We start from the raw sequence: 9,459 nt of genomic DNA, 5'->3' as shown, positions 1-9,459 counted from the left end.
CATGCTTTCCAATTTTGCCATAAAAAACGACCCTTAGCTTTTTCTACACAAAAACAATCCGGCGACGACTTTTTCCCAAAAAGTGTCGGGTGTCAGAAAAATCTTTTGAGACAGAGTCGATGCTCCTAGAATTTATTGTGACATGACAGTATCTTCAATTTTTGAAATCGGACTTGAATTCGTGGTTAATTTCCATTCGGCGCGTTTTTAGCATGACCTAGGCTACCGGGTAGTTTTTAGAACTTTTTAGGGCAAATGACCCGTGGTTGATTTTCTTCGAGCCACAATGAACCCACTCGACACATTGGCGACTCTTGATTGTCGTGAAAATCTTGAGGATTCAATTACGGACACATGGTACCAAAATGATAGAGAAATCAGTCTAGTATTGGTTGATGAGAATTTTTCAATTTATTGGTGTTACCCTTGATTAGCCACACATCTTTGTTGAATCGACCTGTCTTTGATCTCTAATCAATTTATGTTTGTGCCATAATGATCTCAGCAGATGAACACGGTCGAGCAGCTAATTCTTGATCAAATTCTCAAGTCTATTTGCCTTAAAATCCTTAATGGCTTCCCCAAATAGTCTAGTTATCTCGAGAGTGATCAGCTTTGAAAATAGCCCTATAGACACGTTAATGAAAAGCCTGATTTATTCAGTAGAAAACAGAGTTGAAAATCTGGGATGTCACAGCTCCGGACAGCGAATGGGGCGGTGATGACGCGCATGGACGTGCAAACAGGCACGCGAGCAAGATGAGCGCGCGGGAGGCTTGCGACGGTAACGACGGCGCTCGGCAGCTCCAGGTGGGCGGTTGACAATTTAAGGGAGGGAGTTGGCTGTTCTCTGCTTTCTTGAGTTCTAAAATGGGACAACAATGGATAAAGTGGGGCTTAAGGTTGAAGAAGAAGCCCAAATGGCCTCTAAGGCTTCAACACTTGCCCAATTCACTCAAGTGGCTGCCCCACCTTGCTTAGCCATCCACAGCAGCCATTTCTCTCTCTCAAAACTTCCTTAGCAGGCCAAAATGGCTGTCCAAATGTTGCACCCCACAAGGCCTACGAATTTTGCAACATTTCCCTTCAATCTCATTCAATTCCTATTCAAATCAATCCAATTGAAGCCCAAACAATTCAGCCAAGGTGCCCACATCAAATTCCACATTTTCCTCATCAATTGAACCAACTGGACAGCCAAAAGTGTGCTTGAAAACGGGCCTACGAACTTCTCGGTGCAAAATAACCTTACTTCGAATTTTTCGCTGAAATCTCGGGTTTGCAGAAAAATCTTCGGAGGATGAGTCAACATTTCTAAAATGACTCATGACATGACAAAACTTTCAATTTTTGAAATTGGGTTTAAATTCGTGGTTAATTTCAACCGGACGCGATTTTAGCGTGACCTAACCTAGTGGGTAGCTTTTAGGAATTTTTAGTACAATTGACCTGTGGTCGATTATTTTCGAGCCACATTGTACATCTTCGATACATTGGGAACTCTTGGTTGTCGTGAAAATCTCAAGGTTTCAAATACGGGCACATGGTACGTAAATGACAAAAGAATTAGTTTAGTGTTGTTCGACGAGAATTTTGCAATTAGGTGGAATCACCCACACTTTAATCACATACCTCAGTCGAACCGACTTATCTCTGATCTCTGATCGATTTTGACGGTGCCGTATTGACCCTTGTAGATTAGCACGGTCGAGTAATCGATTTCTAGTCGAATTCTCAAGTCTATTGCGTTAAAATCCCTTAACGGCATCAGCTTAGAGAAAAAAGACTATAGGCGCGTTGATAAAAAGCCCGACTCATTCAATTAAAAACAAAACCTGAAATTCAGGATGTCACATGGTGGTCTTCTTCTTGAATGAATTCACAGTGCTTTTGGTTCATTGCGCACGTTTCATCATCATCAAGAACAAGAATTATCACAATTACTCGCATTCACACTGTTGCCTTTATTGCTCCTTTGTGTCCATGTTGTTGTGCATAATCCTTTGATTGGAGACTTTGATCGGATTGCAAAATCAGTTGAAATTTAGCATGAGTCTTCTCATCATCAAGACCAAAAATTATCACAATCACTCACATTTGCACCACCTTCTTTATCTCCCCTTCGAGTCCATCTTGTTGTGCACAATCCTTCGACTGGAGACTTGATTGGGTTACAAAATGAGCCGAAATTTGGCAAAATTGTTGATGAACTGTTGTTGAGCAGGCTAAGTCAGTCTTCTCATCATCAAGAACAAGAGTCATTGCAATCACTCACATTTACACCACCTTTGTTTTTGCCCCTTTGTGTCCATCTTATTGTGCACAATCCTTTGACAGAAGACCTGATCTGGCTGTAAAATGAGCCGAAATTTTTCACTTTTAGGGACCCATTCAATGTTCCTCTTATTGAACCGGCGGAATGCGATATCTCTTGGATTGATTTCCGGGGGTTTAGTCACACATACACTATCTTCTGATGCCCCCAGGCTATTGTTTGTCGACCCTAATCCCTATGCCCAAGTCACGTGGGACCTAAGGTTGGCCTTCACGTATTCCACTTTGTCTCCATTCCAGAATGCCAACATTTGATGTAATGTAAATGGAACACATTATGTACTTCATTTGTAAGGACTACGATAGATATGAATCTCCTGTTAGGTCTCAATGCAACGCTGCTCGCTCATAGCTGAGAAATCATTGGGCAGAGGCTTATGAAAGTGAATGCATGATACTGAAGAAGAAGTAGATGGGCTAGCTACTAATGTGTATTTTGCATGACAGATCTGTTTTGTTGGTTTTGTTTCCCATGAAAAATCTTTCACCAAACGATCCATTTTGGTTTTATTAGAGGGACTTAAGTTCTGTGTTGAATCCAGAAAAAGAATGTCAAATGCAAGGACAAATCTTATTCTCAACTTGTATATATAACCCTGACAATTGATACTCACATGACTCAAAGACCATTAGCTTACAAGCACAAATTACACCGGAATCTAATCAACGATGTAATCTAAACACAAGTAGTTAGATGGCCTGCACTTCGGGCTCAAACTATGCATAGCTTGCTTTAGACATATAGCTGGAATTTAATCAACAGTAATATCCCTGGATAGGAAACACAATGTTGGGATTTAATTAACGATGCTGAGCTTGTGGAACAATAACGGAATTTAATTAATGATGATGAACTGGATAAAGACACACCGGAATCTGATCGACGATGGGAATCTTGAAAACCATAGTTAAAATGCGACAAAGATAAAGTAAAGATAGTTGTTGTGTTGTTCGGAGGGGGACTCTTTGTTGAATAGGTTGTGGTATTTATAGGGCTAATTGGTAGCCATCAGCCAGTTACTTCTCCTTGGGCACCACTCTTAGTATTCCTCACATTTTCATTTTCTTCTTAGCAACCTTATCTATAAACAACTGTTTCCCAACTTGTTGACCACGCTCGCATGGCTTGCCCATTAGGTAAATAATGACTTTCCTATTTTTATGCTCATTTTGCACAGCAGTTATTCTTGCATCAGCTCTAATGTTAATTCCACTTAAACTCCAGGTCTGATGTGTTGTTCCTATAGCCTAACATGTGGCAATTAATTACCTTGCTATCGACTCAGGTATACTTGTCTAGAATCATGTCTACACTTAGCTCAAATACCCCTCACGAATGCTGTTTGCCCTCAGCTTTCGTGAACAAAATGGGGCATATCGCTCTTATTATTGTCCTCATGGCCAACACGTGACAATAGGAGTAATTTTGGGTGTCGACAAGATCATATGAAGACCTCATGCAAAATCAAGATCTAAAGATATAGATGCCTTATTTCAGGTGTTTTGACTTGTCTTTTAGTAGAACACAATAGACACCAAGTCTTGGCGTGTTGAGGCTCATTAAACACAATAGAGGGCGGACGTTTGAGTTTGTGCAAATGTCTTAATACATACTAAGTGATATAGCAGACTGCTATTAAGGCGGCCGTTATTTTTGTTGCGCAAAGTTAGCAATTGAACAACAAGATAGATTTGATTAAGAAAATAGATTGAATAATAGATTTACGTGGTTCGGTTGTAGTGACCTACGTCCATAGGGCGAGCATCAATGAATTTTACTATAGATCAAGCGATATACGAAAACTACAGTCACACTCAAGTCACTCAAACACTCTCAATGTTTCTTAAGCCTAAATTATATTTAATAACTCATGTAGTGTTTAGCCCCAATAATTCCTCGCTAAATAATCTTTTAATCTCACAAAGAGACTATACATGCAAATCTTGAGGCAAAAGTACACCCCAAGTGCCAAAACTTGATACAAAGTTTACTTAAATGCCAAAAGTTAGGAAAGTGGCTTTTAAGTGTCACTTTTTTGAAAAAAATGAGACACTCGAGTGCCACCTTTGGCTAATCCCATCGGAAATCCTATGTGGTAATTTTTTATTAATTTTGCTCGCCCACTTGGCTCATTGGAGAGCTAACTTAGCAAAGAAACACAAGAATGTTGTCGTTTTGGCATGGATTTGAATTTTAGTCTAAAAATTAATTAATTAAATTAAAAAATATTGAAAATTAAAAAAATTAAAATAAAATAGAGGAAGAAAGAAGATGAACAGTTGCAGGCAGCTGAGGGCTCAACCCTCACTGGTTGCAATCTCCATCTCTCTCTCTCTCTCTCTCTCTCTCTCTCTCTCTCTCTCTCTCTTTCTTTTTTTTTTTTTGAATAAATTTATTTTTAAATTTATTTTTTTAAAATTTTTATATTAATTATTTACCCACGTTAGAAGCAAAACGATGTCATTTTTGCACTTGTCTAACCACGTTAACATGCAAAACAACGTTGTTTTGCACTTACCTCGTTGGAAAATCACCACGTCAGCATTTTAGCTAGATTTTTTTGCTGTTGACACTTGAGTGATCCATTTTGCTCCAATTTTGACACTTAAATGTCTCTTTCTTAATTTTTAGTACTTAAGTGTCCTTTCGTGCCAAGTTTTAGCATTTCAGGTGTCTAGCACTCCAAATCTTGACGTCACAAAATTTAATTGGCTCGAACACTTGTATTTTTTTGGATGTAATTCACGAACAAACCCACAAAGATAGACCATTGCTCAAGCACTCGGGAACGGGGCGTCACAATTGCATGCATCAACAACTACGTGCTTTCTTCTCCAGGCATGGCCGAATATATATAATGGAGTTGAGGACTTTCCAATTCTTGAAGCTGACTCCCACGAGGACTAGGAAGGAATATATACATATATTAAATAAAATTAAGCCAAACTGACTTTCTGGGGAAACATATCTTTTTCTATTTCTTCTCTCTAATGATGTTGACCGAGTCCATGTTGGACTTTCCAGTTTGAGATCACACGCCAACTCATAAACAGAAATTGTTGTTTGTGCTTCGAAAACCTTATATCCAAATACAAGATTCAAATTTTGCTATCCATTATTCGTCGTCACTTCAACATACAAACAATTTCCATATTTTTACGCAATCTTTATTCGGATCGAGTTTCATACGATGGGCTCAAGCTTGAGACATATTTTAATAATCTCTACTTTGGCTCGACATTTGAGCCAAGTCACAATTGTTTCACTAAAAATTTCAAACTCTGTCGTTGCTCTTCCATAACTCCCAATGGGCTCAACCGCCACATATATTTTCTAAGTCCAAGACTTGCTTGAATTTTGCCATAATTGAGGACCTCATATGAACACCAACTTCACATGTACATTTAATTGCTCCGCAAGGATAATTCTAACACAATGCCACAGATAAAGCAAATCCATTGTTGTATCTATACCTATCAGGAGATCGAATACGTATTTTGTTAATATCAGCAGTTACAGTAACTGTTGGCTCTATATATTCCACCTCGCTATAAGCGTAATCTATATCGATTACTCCATTAGTACCCACTACATCAAGAGTTTCTGATTGCAACTTCATCTAAAGCTGAACACCATTTAGATTCGCATTAATACTACTATAATCACTTTAATCAAAAGTATTGGAAACTTGTCAAATGTAACTTCTTTGCTAACAACAGGTGAAGTTAATTCCTGGCATTACAACCAATAGCTCCATTCACTTTGTGCATAACGTAGGAACATGCACTTTCTTGCCTTTTCATCAAGTTTACCATCACTAACTTGAACATAACATAGGCAACCAAATATTCTAAAAACAAAATAATCAGTAACAGTACCTAACTACACTTCTTCAGGAGTCCAACATCCAATCGCAGTCGATGGAAATCTATTTATTAGGTAGCTCGCAGTATTAAGCACGTTGACTAAAAATCTTTTAGCCATACCAGCACTAGTGAGCATTTATGGGCATTCTTTAGTAATGTTTTGTTCATTAATTCCGCAACATATTGTGGTTCATTAGCATTAGTGCGATATTTTACTATACCTTTATTCATGTAGAATATGTTTCACAGTTTCGAGCAAAACTCCATGCTACTGTCAGTTCACACTTGCTTGATCGTCTTACCAGTCTCATTTTCAAACAAAGCTCTCAATTGCTTGATCTTAACAACAACATTGAACTTGTGTCTGAGCACAAACCGAAGTTTTCCTCGAGTAGTCATCAATAACTGTTAACATAAATCTGACACTTTTCCTCAAAGGAAACCGTGACAACTTGCGAGCATTTAAGTGAATTACCTTTGCAATTTTTGGGGTTTCTTTGATAGTCATACTGAAGTGCCCTTTCCGCCATTGATCTAAATCACTGTACCAGTTCGTTAGCAACATAACCACATTATAATTTTCTTTCTTTTAAAACCTTTAGGCTTTTCTTGGTAATGTGTCATAAATGCATATGCTACAATTCATGCTCTCGAATAAATGCATCTGATATCTCTGGGACGAAATTTGTCATTGTCTCACCTTAAAGCTCATATAGGCCACTATGTTCGATTCCTTTCATTATCGTCAAAGTACCTTGAATGACTTTCAGAACTTTACATTCTAAAGTATATTGACATCCAGCTGAATCTAGGATACTCAAAGAAATTAAGTTTTTCTTCAACGTTGGAATGTGCCTTACTCTAATCAATGTTCTCATGATGCCATCATGCATTCCGATTCTAACATTGCCAACACCTACAATATCGCACTCTGTGTTGTTCCCCAACAAGACTTTACTAACATCCATGCATTGGTAATTAGTAAATAAGTTTCTATTTGGTGTAACATGAAAAGAACAACCATAATTCACAATCCATCCATCAAAACAATGAATAACCGGTGATAGATAAGACACAATCAACACTATCCAAACTACCATATGTTACAACTACAACATCATCTGTAAAATCAACTTTCCCTTATCCTTCTTGTTCTTTAGAGGTCATTTCTTCTAAGATGCCCTTTCTTGCCAAAATTTCAATAGATAGCACCACTAGTCCTAGATTGACTACTTCTATTCAGGTTTATACTATCCTTGCTAACACGTGTATTAATTTTTCTTCTATTTTGACCTACTAAAGCAGTAAGTACATGTTCATCAGATTCTCTTTTATGGATGTTCTCACTCAGAATCAAATGACGAACCCCATCAAACGTCAAATTTGTTGACCTAGAGGAATTACTTACAGCAAAAATAGTAATATTCCAACTATCGGTTAATGAGGATAACGGAATATGCATGTATCTCATCTTCAAAATCAATCTCAATTGAACTCAATTGACTAACAATTACATTGAATTCATTAATATGATTTGCAACTGACACATTCACTTATCTTCAAGTTAAACGGATGTTGCATCAAAAAGACCTTGTTGATCGCAAAAGGCTTCTCGTACATATCTGACAAGGCTTTCATTAAACCCACAGTGGTATTCTCCTTCACGGTGTTAAATGCTCTTTCACGAGCCAATGTCTAAGTAGCACCAACATTGATACATGACACGTGACACGACATGGCGACACATCGTTTCTCAAAAAATATATAATTCCGATACGTTGGGACATGTTGTATATTAAATGTATATTTTATAAATAATAAGTTATTATTTTTGAAATTAAACTGATTCAAATTCACAACGAAATAAATAATAAAACATCCTATAATAAATTTACACTAAAAACATTAATCCATCATTTATTAATACCATTCATTATTTCAATTTGACAAATTCAACTTCATTTCAATAAATTCATAAAACTTGGAAAGAAAAATAAAGTAATTCATATTCTAGACTTGCGTGTCAGATGTGTCGAAAGAGAAAAGAAAAAACTTGAGGGTAAATTTTGTATCATTGAAAGTAAGAGTCAAAAGAGAAGATAAGAAAATATTAGATTTTTCTTCTTTTCTAGTTTGTTATTTTTATTATTGATTTTTATTTTTTCACATATATATTTTGACTTTTCATTTATTGAAATTTTTTAAAATTGACCTCACATATCGGAATCGTAGGTCAGAAACTCGCATGTTGGAATTCCAGAGTGTCGAAAAATCGATCAGGTGTCGGATTTTCCGACACATATTGACCAAGTATCCGAGAGTATCCGAGAGTATCGGACACGTGTTGAAGTGTCCGATATGACATGAAAACTCCCGGAGAGTGTTGGTGCTTCCTAACTAGCCAAATAACACCCATGGCTCATCTATTTAGTAATATTCCCAATTAGCTTGTTCCATTGTCTATGGCTTGCCCCCAAGCAGGGGCAAGTGTAGTTTTATCTAATAGAGATAATCCTCAATCCACATCTTCTAAAAACTAAAATCATTCCCATCAAATCTCAATTCTTACTTTTCCTTCTTCAATTGCAATCGCTGCGCTTTTACTCAGCTAAGTCTGGCTTTGATACCAATTGATGCGGAAAGCAAGCAATCAAATAATAAAATAGACATAATGAAAAAAAATAGATTAGACAATAGATTTAAGTGGTTTGATCGTAGTAACCTACGTATACAGGAGAGCAATAGCAAATTTCACTATAGATCAAGCGATAAATAAAGATTGCAACTACACTCGAGTCACTCAAATACTCTCAATGTTTCCCAAGCCTTAATTATATCAAATAACTCATGCAGTTTTTAGCCCTAATAATTTATTGCTAAATAATATTTTAATCTCACGAAGGAATTAAACATACAAATATTGAACTTACAAGGTTTAATTGGCTAGAACACTTGTATCTTCTTAAATGTAATTCACGAACAAACTCATAAAGATAGCCCACTACTCAAGCACTAAGAAACGGCGCTTCACCATTGCATGCATCAACAACGGCGTCCTATCATCTCCACGCATGGCCATATATTATATTATATATATAGTGGACTTGAGAACTTTCCAATTCTTGAGAGTGACTCCCACGTAGACTAGGAAAGAATATATAAATATATTAAATAAATTTAACTCAAGACGCCTTTTCAGGGAAACATATCTTCTATTTCTTCTCTCTGACGATGTTGACCGAGTTCACGTTGGACTTT

Source organism: Eucalyptus grandis, chromosome 10 (assembly GCF_016545825.1).
Source record: "Eucalyptus grandis isolate ANBG69807.140 chromosome 10, ASM1654582v1, whole genome shotgun sequence".
Classification (NCBI taxonomy): Eukaryota; Viridiplantae; Streptophyta; class Magnoliopsida; order Myrtales; family Myrtaceae; genus Eucalyptus; species Eucalyptus grandis.
The sequence above is the reverse complement of the archived record's forward strand: the minus strand, read 5'-3'. Positions refer to the sequence as shown.